General features: G+C 45.6%; 1 protein-coding gene across 1 annotated transcript in view; it reads left to right on the forward strand.

Annotated features, from left to right (window-relative positions):
• The first annotated feature begins 408 nt into the window (after positions 1–408).
• Positions 409–14,419, forward strand: part of PCDH15 (protocadherin related 15) — a 643,053-nt gene continuing 629,042 nt past the window's right edge. Inside the window, exon 1 of the mRNA XM_056495514.1 lies at positions 409–519. The gene's annotated coding sequence lies outside the window, so the exon portion shown is untranslated. The remainder of the gene's footprint in view (positions 520–14,419) is intronic.

The following is a 14,419-nucleotide window of genomic DNA, read 5'->3' on the forward strand; positions in this document are numbered from 1 at the left end:
GGGAGGGAGCGAAGGACGAGCGCGCCCGGAGCCCCTGGCCCGCTCTGCCGTGCGCTGCCTGCCCTGGCTGCGCCCGTAGCCGGGAAACAAGTCGGGCGGTGGGGCTGCCAGGGAGTTGGTTGTGCTATCCCGGAGGAGCAGCGGCCGCGGACCGGCTTCCGAGGCAGCGATGCCCGGAGACCTCGCGAACGCTTGCTGCCTTCTTTCTCCCCCTCTCCTCCTCCCTCCCTTCCTTTTTTTTTTTTTTTTTTTTTTTTTCCTTTCGCCGATGCGGGGAGGCGGGCACGAGCAGCGGCTCCGCAGCGCAGCAGCGCTTTCCCCGCGCCGGGGGGGCAGCGGCGGCCCCGCTCCCGCGCTCCCCCCGCCTCTGCGTAGGCACCGCCGCAGCCGCGCTGGCCCCGGCGGGCGGAGCGGCGCCGCCGCTGCCCCCGCGCCCGCACGGACCCCGCGGGCCTCGCTGACAGAGCGCCCGGCCCGTCCCGCTGCCCGTCGCCTCCGAAAGTTTCCCGGCGGAATGGGGTAAGTCGGGGCCACGGAGGGATGCGCAGGTGGCGGGGGGAAATGCTGGACCTGCCCTGTGGCGGCTCCTCGGGCTGCCTCAGCCCGGAGGCTCCCGCCCTGCTGGGGCGAGGGCAGAGCTCCGCGGCCGGAGCCGGGAGAGCCTCCTCCAGCGGGGACAAACACCCATCTCTTCCACCCCTTACCCATCCGTCCCTGTCGCCAAGCAGAGGAGAGACGGTGACCTCAACTATTCTGTTGTCGCTTTGAGATACAGGGTTAATTTGTGAGGGCCAGTAGTGACAGAAATGCAGCGCTCAGACTTTAATATCTGCATATGGCAATGGGTGAAATAAAGGAACCCGTTAGTATTCCGCCTCTGTAATATTTGGCGCGGGAGAAGCTGCTGCTCCATCTCATTTCCGAGCTCCTTTGGGGGAAGCGGAGTGGTGCTGGGTGCCTTCCCTGCTGCCTTTTCCCGAGTGCTTCAGCCCTTCAGGCATCAGGGGAGTCCTGCGGAGGGGAGACGGGAACCTCCTTGCCTCGCAACCGCAAAGCTGCGGAGAGACACCTTCTCGGGGTCAGAAAGCCCCGGGAACGCTTTGGGAGTGGGATTATGCGAGGGATCAGCAGGGTAACCCTGGTGCCCGGCTCCTGGTAGGTGATGTGACTCTGCTGCCTACGTTTTACACACCCCAGTGATTTTATCTATCCCTGTGACTGATATGAGCCCTGTGTTTGAAATGTTGTGCGAACTTGAGGGATGTACGGTGAGGTCAGCCGTGGGGGCTGGAGCCTGGGAACTGAGATTACCTTGGGAAGAGCAAGACAGAGGTGTGGGTGATGTAATCAGGGGGCACACGCGGGGAGAGGCAGATGCCGGCTTTCCAGCCCCTCTGCATGTTTCGGCAGTAGCCATTAATGATGATTGGATGCTAATTCAGAGGGAGGGGTGTGATAGTCGAAGGGATTTTTGGATGCAAATCAATTCCCGTTGACTCATTTGGGCCCCGCCGAGGTGTGGGGGGAAGCCCCTGTGTTTGCAAGGCGGGTTGCTCCTACTCCCATCATCAAAAGTTAAGGTGGAAACATTTCCGTGTCTGTTCCCACCCACCCCCCGACGGGAGGAGGTTCGTGACATATAAATTTCTCAGACTGCTCTTTGGGCTGTCTGCTTCTTAAGCAAATACGTTTCTCACTTCGACTGAGAACAGTTTTGCTCTCTGATGAGTAGAAACTGAGGAAAAAGAGACATTTAAAAATAAAATCAGACTGTATAGCTGGAGTGGTAAAGCAAATGTTCTCGAGATCCCACGTAACAAGCTGGGGATGAATGCAAACTGTTCCTGCCATGTAACTTTTCCAAATTCAGTTCTCTCTGAGAGATGAGACCTCCTGCCTCCCAGCAGAGTCTGGGCTGCATGGATCACGGAACGGGGTGAGGGTGCTTCTCCCAGCGCCCGAAGGGGCAACGGGAACGTTCTGGCATTGCTGCAGGAGTGACAGCCTTGTCACATGCGTGACCCGGCACCTGCAGCAGCGGCATGGGAGCCCACCCTGCTTTCAACTTTCTGGTGTGTCAAAACTTTGCAAAATGTGAGGCAGGTTGCTCTCAAATCGGGCACTGCTGGCTCTCCCCTCTTGCTTCAGCTGCTGTGGATGTGGCGGGCCCCCTTATGTCTGGAAGGCACAGTGATTGTGGTATGTGCTTAATTTTCAAGGGAATGACCCTGGACAGGTAAAGGGACACTTAAATCAGGCTTGCTCCTGTTTTTATTCAAAGTTTTGTGTGCACCCTTTCACATGTTTTTTCTGTAACTTCCCAGTGACAACATGTGCACATATCTGGAAAGGTGTATGAGTATCTAATTCCTCTGAAAAAATGGGAGTGGTCTGTAGAGCAGCCTGCTAAACACCTTCAAAAACGAGTGCTAGTTCAGTGTGCATTTTGCAGATGAAGAGGTTCAGTCAGCTTTGTGAGACCATGATAATCACTCATTCATAATTCTTCAGTGAAGCATTGTATCAGCTGTGTAAATGAGCTTCTCAGATCTGGGCTCTTGGTTTCTGTTCAGGCTGAAATGGAAGCCTGAAGCACAAAGTGTTGAGTTGCTGCTGTGTATCCATGATATAGATGAGTGGGATAGCTTGGGGTTTGTGGCTGTTCGGGACAGCTCCACTGCAGAGCTGGGTGAGCATCTGCTGTAGACTGAAGCTTTGAGCTTCAGAAGCTGCTACAGGACTGATTGAGGGATACAGAGCTTTGCCAGGCCTGACAGAATAGCGTGGATATCAGACAGGAGTTAGAGCTTGGCTTGAGCTCTTTTTCCTCAATTTACAAAATAAACTTCCACATAAGTTCCTTATGTATTGCTACTGGTCCCTGGACACTTCAGGAACCCCATTTTTTTCTTGGTGGGACACATCCTTAAAAAGCGGTCTCCCTTGCTTGCTGCTGCTTTCCTTCTTCCCATGCCTTAGCAGTCAGAAATCCATGGAGATTTATCCCTGAACCCTGGGACTTAAGTACTTTTTTAACAGCTTCAGACGAGGGAGGTAAGTTGTTAAAACTCTGCTTGTGCTTAGCAAGCAGGTGAAGGAAACAAAACCAGTAGCTTTGCACTTTCCCTTTCATGTCTTTAGTAAACTTCTGGTAGCAATTGGGCCTTAGTCCAAATGCTCTTAAACAGGAAAATAATATGAACAGTAGCTTTCATTTTTTTGTTTGTTTGTTGTTATTTTTTTAATATTTGTGTCTGCATATGGGTCCCTGTCCAGCCAAGCAGCAAAATCTGAAAACAGGAAAGCAAGAAAGTTTAGTTTTAACAACAAGTCTGATATAAAACCATTGGTTTGGCAAAGAGAACCTTTATACCTGTGAAGGTTGTTTTTTGGATATTATTCATCCAAGCTTGAAGTAAACTTAACAAACTTCTGGCAAAATGAAACATCGGGGTTTTTGTGTGTGAACCAGCTGTTTTTCTCTTAAACTTGGAGTGCACAGATGAAAACTGATCTGTTAGCCAATTATTATTTACTTCTTGATACTTGAAACATGCAGAGGGGTAACTGAATAGTGGAAGCTTGAAATCTGGATCAAGCCAGAACGCTGCTTGACAATTAAGCCCAAGTTTGCTTGTTCTGTCCTATTAATAGTTCATGAATTCAGTGTCTGAACCTCAGAAAACAGTACTTAAAGTGGCAAGGATTATTGCTCAAAATCCAGCAATCAGAGCTTGCTGTTTTAATTAAAAATAACTAATCAACTGATTGATGAAGGGAAAAAAAGTGCCTTGCAGGTATATATTAATTTTGCTGCTACCAGAGGATTCTATGTGATGCATTTGTTGATGTGAAGTCTTTTGGGGGAAGAGACATTGAGTGCCTAAAAAGCTTGTGCAAGCACAGCAAAGCAGGCTTCTGAGAGAGGAGATGCTCCTGCAGCTTTGCATGCTTAGGTGATTTATTACAATAGTCTTGACAATCAGTACTAACTCAGCAGTAGTGGGAAGTGGTGTGTTTTTGGCAGTTCAGGAAGTGGATGTCATCCCCTGGCAGTGGCTTGTTAGGGTTAGGATGACAGGCTGTTCTTGGGCCACTGCATACCTGGCTGGACTTTTATCAAGCTACATCTCTGAATAATGTAGAACAAGTAGTTCTACAAACCTCTGAAGGAAGTCCTGAAGTCACTTAAAAGAGTGTCTGTTTTCTACATCTAAATCTACTGATCTGACCTCCTTATGGCCCCTCAGCTTTGTGTATGAGAGGGAAAAGGGTGTTCTCCCTGGATTCCCTTGGGAAGGGAAAGCCAGTAGAGAGAAGGGTGATCTACAGCTGGAGTGGGGCTGCAGAAATTTGACCTTGTCAGTGTGATTGCCCTCAATCCTTGGTTAATCCCAGAATCCCAAAATAGTCTGGGTTAGAAGAGACCTTGAAGCCTACCCTGTGCTATGGGAAGGGATATCTTCCACTATCCCAGGTTGCTTCAAGCCCTGTCCAACCTGGCCTTGGATGCTTCCAGGGATCCAGGGGCAGCCACAAAATGTTAAGGAGCTACCTTAGAGGTTCAGGGTGCAGCAAACCCCACACTGCTGAACTGGGATGAGCAAGGGAGTCTCTCTGCCTGTGTGAGAAATGCAGGGGAAGGTGTTAACTGTTGTTGTTTGTTTGTTTTGGCTGCATGGAGGAACTTTGTCTCTGCTGGGAGCTTCTTGCAGGGGCTTTGGAGAGCAATTAGAGGCCCAAAGACATGAGTGGTGGACCTCAATTAGGAAGCTGCAGTGACAGCAGAGCTGGGATGAGCCAGGTGTCAGTCAGGCTCTCCCACCCTGTAGATAATACCCTTGCCCAAGCTGTGCTGGCTCATACTGGGAATAACCACTGGGAAATAACGCTCCAGTAGGAATTTGCATTGGTAGCATCAAGATTGCAATCTCAGCCTAAAGGTGAACAGAGGAATCCTGGACTTTTTCCCAATTTTCCTTGTAATTTCAAACAAACCAAGCTTGCCTGTCCTGGATGTTTGCCTGAGGAAGGGCCAGGGACTTCTGTCCTTCTCCAGCTTGTTTTGTCTGTCATCAAACAATGACCTGCAACACAGAAAAAGACAGTCCTGATTCAAATAAATTCCCTGGAATAGTGCACTCTGAAGGGCAAAGAAAAAAAGCAGCAGAGGGAGGTTCAAAGGGAAGTGCCACAAAGGCTGCAGCTGTTTTCTGTCACTGAAGTGCTCCCTTATTTTTTTTAATTTAGTTCATACGCTTCATTTTCTAACTCGAACAAACCATTTGAGGTATTGAGAGAAGAAAGTGAGGTAAAAAGGCAAAGCTGACAGATTAAAGCTGGTGGAAAGATTTCTGGGAGCAGTTTGGGAAAGATGCAAGGAGAAAAATACTCCTGGTAAAGCATTTTGAGGAGCCATCTTAGAGCAGTGAGTCCTTTCTAAAGTAAAGACTATGTTTAAGAACTGAAATGCTGCTCTTGTTGAAGTGATTTAATTAATGGGAGACAAACGTACAACCACTGCTTTTACCAGTACTTGTAATTAATTTGGTGGTTGGTAAGTCAGATTTGGATAAGAATTTGTGCCTAAAATAGCTTTGTTTTTTCCAGAAGTGCACATTAGCACACATTTCTACTTAAAACCAATCCAAATAATTCTGTATTTAATGGCTTAGGACCCAGGTTGTAAGAAGGAAGGTGTAAATAGCACTGCCTGAGGATCTGGGAGGGGTGTGTGATAAGGGTTGGTGCTATATATGTCCATTTTCCAGACTTCTTATTATAACTGGGAAACCTTCCTGCACAGCCAGGTTGTTGCATTCACTTTGTTCATGTGCTGATTGCTGTATTTACTTCATTCACATGGTTCCTTCTTGCATATTTTAAACAAATAAAAATGCTCCTTTGTTTCCCATTCAAATTCCGGTTCAGTGTCCAGCCACTGGTTTTGGTGATTTTTTTTCTTTTGCATGACCTATATGACTGCAATCTGTTACACTACATTTCATGTGGTGCTTTTGACAAAAACATGAATACTAATCCCACTGTGAAGAGTAATTTGAATGGCTGGTTGCAACATTTTCAGTTTCCCCCTCTGTATCTGGAGAAGCAGTACTCCTGTCTCAGTGGGTGCTGTCTTCCACTGGGCAATTCCATGATTGACTTTGTCAAGAGGGAGAGAATTCCTGTAATCTGATGGTCTGGGTGTGCTGGTAGCTAGCCCAAGGGAATGCTCCATATGGATATTATGAGCTCTTTGCCATCTCCTGGCACCGTGTGAGTGTATAACACCAGGTTTCTCTGATATCCATGCTATGGGAAACATCATAATTCAAAACCAACAGTTCTAGTGAAATACCAGGAAATTCCTTGGACTGGCAGCTCCAAACATTGCTGGGATGACATTGGGCATGTTTGTGCTCCCTGCTTGCAGATCTTGGTGAGAACTTGGCCTGTTTGCCCAGTCAGGCAAACACTCCTTTCCCTGCTCCCATCACAGGAGCTGTTCGAACCTCAGGGATGGATTTTACAGCACTGGGCAGGTGGCACTTGGAATATGGATTGAAGTGGGCTTGGCAGGGCTGGATTTGAAGCTGGATTTTGATCTTGGAGATCTTTTCCAACCAGGATTCTATGATGATGATTATTATCGTGATTGTGTACAAAAGGAATCTTTTTCTAAAAAAATAAATCCATTATGGCTTTTGGGGAGTAGGTAAAGAAGAAAACATTGTTAATGTAGTTTTGATTGAGCTTTCATTAAACTTTTTTGAGTGTTTCCTGTAAACAACAAGTATTTGAGTGGGGCTGCACTCCAAGGTTACATTCTTGAGTACTATGGCAGATCTGTATTCCCAAGATTCTCCCCTGAACAGAACTGTGCTTCACCAAGCAAATTGAATTGATAGATTATGAGGTTTTTTGGTTTTCTTCTTCCAGCTTTTGCACTTGGGTAATATCTGAGCTTGTAGTAACTTGGGAACCTTTGGTTTCTTGTGGTGTGTTCAACAGTACAAAATAATTTGGGGCTTCTTCTCTGCTCCTGTCTGCAAACAGAGACTGCAAGTTTGAGGAAATTATTTGTGAGGCAATACAGTGGGAGTAATTAGAATATGGTGTATTTAATTTTAATTGTTGCAACTAGAATGAGTGCAAACTAGAAATGAAACCCACACTCTAATGGAATTAGGTTGTGACACTTCAGTGCTATGTGTATGACAAGGAAAAATGAACAACTTGATGTAGAAATAGATTGCCACTGAATTTTTATTTTTTTTGGTTCCTGTCAAAGAAAGGGGAGGGAGATAGATGTGTGAGCACAAGTTAAATTTGAAGAAGCACTGACTGGTTTCTGAATCCATTTAGCTTATGGAACTTCAAGTTATTTAACATTCACAAATAGGATCTTTAAATCTCTTAAGAGCAGTCTGAACTCTGTTACTCAGATGTCCACTAGAACGAAATTGTTCATAAAAATGAAATTGCTGCAGTTTTGATAGTCAAGGAGCTTTCCAGGACTATCATTTTACTTAAGTTCTTGGACTTTTTACATTCCAGGTGTCCAAATCAATCATAAAACAGATTATAATCTTCTTCAGCAGCCTTCCTTTACTACTTTTTCACAATTTTGTTACTTTCTGAGAGCAATGCTTTTCATTGGAATAAAACTTGCTGTTTAGAAAAAAAAAAAAGATCTTCTAACACCTAATGTGAAACAAGGTTATTTGTGTAAGTCCTTATACTTGAGGAAGATCTGGATAAATGCACCTGATGAGTTTCAGATGGTTTTAGTTTTTAAGGAAATACAGCCTTGGTGAACCACAGGGCTCATAAAATTCACTTTGTATTTTGAAAAACTCCAGGGAATGAGATGAGTTGGAGTCGGAGAGGAGTGCAGAGCCCCCAGGAATTCCCCAACAGCTTCTGTAGTTTCCTTGTGCCTGGCAGCTTCCTTGGGAAGCAGAGGAGAGAGAGGGGAGAGGTTCCTGGTGGATGGTGTTTCTCCTTCTTGCAGTTGCTCTGGATTTATCCAGATGTTTCTGTGGATGAGGGGAGTTCAGCAATATGGCAGCTACAGCAGAATAGGAAAGCTGGCCACCACTGTGGCCTCTGTTCATCTAGGAAGGGAATGGGAAGGAAGCTGGGGGGACTGAAGCTGCTGAATAGGTGAATCAGGTTGCTCATGAAATTCGTAACAGATGGAGGCTTTGTCCACTGGCACTGCAACCCGCTTCCCTTTTGGCTTTGTTTCTTCCTTATTATAACTTCAAACAGCAGTGAGGAAGACAGTGCCTGCTTTGCCTTATTGAAGGGAAAGGGCAGAGGATTATTGAAATCCCTTTAAAACTCCTTTTTTTTTTTTTTTTTTTTTTTTTTTTTTTTTTTTTTTTTTGGGAGGGGGGTGGTTACAATGATCTCCCTTAATGTCTTTGACAATGTTCATATTCTAATGTCTTTGGAGGCAGATTACAAAAAAAAGATAAAAAAATAAAATCTTCCAGCTCCTAAGGGAGTCTCAAACGAAAGAGATTCATCCATCAAAAATATGGATGTTATGTCCTCTTGCCCTCCCACAATTTTCAGGATAGTGACAAGTTTATGACTTGGGCTTCCAGCCACAGAGAATGTCATTGAGGGCATGAAATTCCAAGTTCTCTCCAAGGATATCCTTGTGTAACTCCTGTGAAAGAAATGAGCAGGTTGTTTTGGTGGCACAACAGGTAACTGTGATGCCAAGGTTACTGTAAAATGAACTCAGTCTCTTGAGCCACGCACAGCTGATAAAAGTGGACACTTCTTGGATAGAAAGGGATCAGTTCAGGGCAACTGTTGGACTGGTTTGAAAATAATTCAGAAATGAGGCTGGCATTGGTTGTTCCAGAGTTAGTCTCTGTGTGCTGAGAGGTGGTGGGGATTTGGTGGGGATATGGAAAGCTGAAGGGAAAGTGTCATGTACCTAGAAAGTTTTTCTAATCCTAAATTAGCACTGAGTAACCTGAATGTTGCTGTAGAATTCTTCCATCTATGTCTTTTAGAGTGAAGCAAACCTTTTGCTTGGTGTTAAAACCAACAGCTACAGTTCATGGAATCCCAGACTGGTTTGGGTTGGAAGGGACCTTAAGGCCCATCCAGGAACACCCTCTGCCATGGGCTGGGAACCTTCCACTATCCCAGGCTGCTCCAAGCCCCATCCAACCTGGCCTTGGACACTTCCAGGGATCCAGGGGCAGCCATAGCTGCTCTGGGCACCCTGTGCCAGAGCCTCCCCAGCAGCAATCCCCTCCTAAAATCCAATCTAATCTAATGCCCTCCTCCTGTCTCTGTACAGAAATATCTCTCCCCGTGTCGGGAAGGTCTTCGCCTTGCTTTTGGAGCACTTGAGGTAGTCTGGGAGATGTCCAGGGTGCTGAAACGACAGAACTAAGGTCATTCAGCAGGGAGAGAGTCCCTGAGACGGGAACATCTCCAGATGTTTCTAAGTAGATGGGCTTTATTTGTAATGCAAAATATTATTTTTTTTTTCATTAAGTGCAGTTTCAGAAGAGGCACGCAAAGATTTTAATTTTAAGACTGATGTAGATCTATCTTGTCAACCAACAATTGTTTGCAGTTCTTGTACTGGTATATATGATCTTTTAGCAAAATCAATTGCATCTTAATATTGCACGGGAAATTAAGAATAATACAATCTATCACTGAGGTCCCTTTGTGAGCAGACAAGCTGAAACTCTTGTTAATGTGCTGGTTTACTCACAGAAATGCTCTTTCCCTTTCACTCAGTCTCCTGATCAAATTTTAACAGGAGGTTTGACATTTACATGACATTCACATCTGTAGGCACACTGTTTCCTTTTCCCCACTGCTCTGTTTTCTCAGAGTTAACATTCTGCTGGAAGCAGTGAGAGGGATTGGAGAAGGGAGCCGGCAAGGAACGATCACTGTAATAAATTGGTAGTGTTCTCCAGGCTGGCTACAACTATTTCAGCCTTCTGGAGGGGTGGGGAAAAGGCTTTAACCCATGAATTGGTGGCAGTTTCTGTGGCATTATCCAACAGATGGCCTGGTCATGGACCCCTTGTTGCTTTTAGCAGAAGGAATTGTACAGGGTTAGGAGTAACACGCTGCTTGCTGCTGGTATGGATTTCGATGAGGCTGTGGAACTCGAGAATTTGAGGAGCTGGATACCTGGGATTAGGCTGTAAACCTCTCATGGAAGGATGAGGGTGGACGATGCTCAGCCAGAGGGTCCCTTGCTGAGCTGACTGGAGACCTTGGAAAGACAGTAGGGATGAGCCAGGGACTTGCTCGGAGTGTTGAGGACCTGTAGGAGCTTCAACAGTACTTCACGTTTTCCCTGTTTTTATGGATATATCCACTTGTGAGTGCTTAAATGCTCTCCAGAGCCTCCTAAAAGCCATGGAGCCACTTTTCACTTTGGTTCTGCTCAAATTAGAACTGATACAGGGGTGTGTGTTCCATGGGCATGCAAGAGTGGAGTGGTTTTATGGAAAATGGGGGCATTCCTGTGCTGAAGATGTTTTGTCGCATGCAAAAGAGTTGTTGGCAGTGGCTTGTTCTCCTGTGGTTAGCATGGAACCATTTAGATGTTTTAGCTGACCCATCCTTATATAATTTCAGGTGGGCCATGGACTTAAAATTTTGTTAAGACCACAAAGTGAGCTTTGCTGGTAGGTCTTAAAATACACAATCAGTTCTTCCTTTCTTCACTCTTTTTCAATCTCATTGCAAAAACATAGGAAATGTGTCTTTCCATTGCTGTTTATATTTCTTTTCACAGAAAGTAAAAAAAAAAATCACCTTTGTATACTTAGGAGAAGTGTCAGAGCTCCAATTGTACAATAATGTCAGTTGGAAGGTGGTGAAGCACAGCTAATGAATTTTGGACTCTGAAATCAGTTATAATGAGGAACTCAGAACCTGGAAAATTATTTTTAAGAACTGCTAGAAACAAACACAGCACTTACCTGCAAGGCTGGATGTTGATTCCAAGGTAGGCAGGCATGTCTAATGACAAAAGATTGGTCATTAGATTTTAACCTGCTGGGATTGATGTACATCCTGGCTGCTTTGGAAATGGGTGGAATTAGTGAGCAGGAGGTAAAAACTCGATCTTCTCTCTTCAAATTTGTTCTGAAGTAGTGGTCCAAAGTCTTGTTCCCCATGTTCTGTGCCATCTCTACTTTTCAGTGTTGTTGTATCAGCTTTTTCAAAGAGTTGCATTGCTCTTTCAAATAATGCAGGCTTTAGCTTCTTGGGTGTTTTTTTTTGTTTTGTTTTGTTTTTGTTTTTGTTTTTGTTTTTTTTTTTATAAAAATCTGCATTTTCTTTCATGGGCTTAAAAAAGAAAAAAAAAAAAAAAGGAAAAAAAATTAAAGAAAACCAAGATCTTCTGCTGTTTTTGGAACAAGATTATGAAAAAGAAACCTGTGGAACACTGGCCCAAGACAGCCTTTAAAACAGAACCCTTGGCAGGGTCTTTCTAAGCGATCACCTGTTATCAGCCAGCTGCCTGCCCTGGGTTCCTCCAGAGCCATTTCTGATGGCTCTTCTGTGGTCACCTGTGCCTTACTCCTTTGTGAGCTCAGTTTGCTTTCTGCCTTTCTTGAGTGATCATTTAGAAAATCGTTTCCTTCAAGTGCTCAAATAAACAAGTGTCTTTGTTGTTAAAATTCTCATGGGAATTCAGTGCTTGAGGGGACCATTGAGCCTGCCTGGCTGAACATTCCCTCTCACAAAACAAAGCATGTCATGGGTAATATTCCCTCTTCTCAGCCAAAGGCTGATTGCTCAAATTACTCTGCCTATCTCTTACAAATTATGCTTATTTAAGACCCATATATTTAAATCTGTTATTGTGCCAGAGTTGTCCTTTTGCCGAAGTAGTTTCCTGCCCTCTTTGGTGTCCCCTGCTTCCACAGTATTCTGGAGAGAGGGATTATGTTCCTTTTTTTTGCCTGTGGCTCCCAGAGTAAGCAACCTTTTTCTTGTGAGACCTGCTTTGCTCCCAGCAGCATCAAGAGGTGTGAGCTAAGGATTCATCTGGGACTTAACGATTTTCTGTATTTAAGGACTTGTTAAATAAAAGAAAAACTCAGTATTTTGGAGCTGTGTGGGCAGTATGCAAATGTGCTGTTCCCAAGGATTAAACCAAACAATTTCCCCTAACGTTTGTAGTGAGAAAAGCGTGGCTTCTAAGGGTTGAAGGATCATTGTCAGTGGAGAGTTCAGCAGGAACTGCAGAGATAGGGCAGGGGAGAATGGATTCAAATTGAAAGAAAGTAGGTCTAGATCAGATATTGGTAGGAAGTTCTTCTTCCTCACCACCCTCCCAGGGCACAGGGCTGCCCAAAGAAGCTGTGGCCGCTCCTGGATCCCTGGAAGTGTCCAAGGCTGGGTTGGATGGGACTTGGAGCAGCCTGGGATAGTGGGAGGTGTCTCTGCCCTTGGCACGGGTGGGACTGATTGGGCTTTAAGGTCCCTTCCCACCCAAATCATTCCAAAGTGCTGCTTAGGGAAATGCTGAGAAGAGCTAATATCCTCCCTTCCCTCTCTCTTCAAACATCCTGCACGGTGTAGAAACACTATGGAAAACCTGGGCAAGTCTTCTGTCCCCAGCCACCCCAGTCTCTGTGTCCCTTCTTGGATAAAAGAGGCAGGACCAGTTATACAGCAGCCTTGCCTGGTTCAGGGCACTTTAAATGCTTTTGTGTGGGGCAGAGCCTGAGCTGGTGGTCTGACCTGTACACCCAGTCCAGCTGTGCAAGTGTCTCATCATAATTCCATGGGATTTGCTGATGTGGGCATAGATCCATCTCTGCTGGGCTCCTGGGAGAGTTTCCAGGGCATGTCTGGTTCTGAGCAGCCTTGGTTGTGTTGGCTGTGGTGCCACAAGTGCACAGGCCAGCACTGGGGGGTGTCTGACCCGGCAGGAAATCTTTGCCTGATTTGTGGTCACGTGCAGTACTATTTAGAAATATCCTGCTGAGCTCTCAGTGAAGCAGCCTGGGTCCCTTGTGGTCAGGGCTGGGGCTGGAGCTAAAGCCTGCTCACATTGGGATCAGCCTTTTTGGAGGCAGCACTTGGCATTGTGCCTTTTTTTCCTGGTGCTCTCCTGCAGCATCCTGCTGGCTTCACTTGAGCAGAGCCAGCTGGGGTGGTGTGTGGGTAATGAACTTTTCTGGAGCCTCAAACGTGCAGAGGCAGGCACAGCTTAGAAGCTCCAGAGGAATAAGCTCTGGATTGACTTTTTATGTGAGTGGACAAACACCCACTATGCTGCTTCACGCTGCCCAGGGTGTTTCTGCAGGCCAGGGGAGCTGTGCTGGAGCCCTCCCCCAGGCTTTTTCCTTTGCATTTACATTCCCTTTCCCCTCACACCAGTTCTTCAAGTTCTGGTTTTTCTGGAAAATGTCCCCCTTAGGATATTGTACCAAATACATTGCTACAGTTCCAATGAGGGGAGAAACATCACATCAGCTTTATTTATTGCTGCCTCAGGAGGGTTATTTTGAGAAGCTGTTGTATTTGCTGGATGCCTGTGGGTCTTGGGCAGTGAACTTCTCTCATGTTTGCCAGTTCTTCACTGACCTGTTCATCTTTTAGCATGGTCTTTCCTTCCAAAACTCTGTGTGCATGGGATTCAGACATACAAACATAGCTGCTCAGAATTTTTTCCCCGTTTCCCCCTCGCCTTGTTTCCACCCCCTTCCCCTCTTTCCCCCCAGCCAAAAACTCATATTCCCTATGCTGTGACCAGTTATATATTCATGTCTTGTAACAGTCTGGCTCTGCTACTTCCAGTGCCTTGAACTTGTTCAGTTTTTCTTCCCCTGAGTGGTTACTCTCATTAACACCTGTCTACCCTCAATTTCTGGCATAAGTGCACATCCTTCATAAGGCTTCCCCCCAGTTTTTGCAGAACTGTTTTTAAGACCCTGCTTTTCCCTCTTCTGCGAATATATGACAGAGCAAGGAGAAGACACCTCATGTCTGTGTCTGCTGCTCTTTTGGCCTCAGGTTAACAGCTCATTTTGCTCCAACCTCAACCTTTTGCTACATGCCATGGTGACATCTTTCCCTTCATACCAAGGAGGAGAGGATGGAAGCAAATGTCTCCAAGTGGTAACACCACTGAAGTGTAGGAGTGTTTTGCTGTGCGTTCCTCCCCCTGGACTATTATATGGCTATCACCATTAATTTTGCTCCAGAGAACTGCATCCAATGAGAGAAGAAGGAAATCAAATTTGCAAAGCAGTGTACATGAAAATAACTTTTTCTTTCCCCATTGTACTGGGAGCTATCTATGGAAAACAATGCTGGTGGCTCAACAATTTGGGGGAAAATCTGAATTTAAAAAGCTCTTCCCTGATAGCTGTATCCAAATGAAGGCTTTCCTCTG

The sequence above is a fragment of the Oenanthe melanoleuca genome, chromosome 6 (assembly GCF_029582105.1).
Source record: "Oenanthe melanoleuca isolate GR-GAL-2019-014 chromosome 6, OMel1.0, whole genome shotgun sequence".
Taxonomy (NCBI): Eukaryota; Metazoa; Chordata; class Aves; order Passeriformes; family Muscicapidae; genus Oenanthe; species Oenanthe melanoleuca.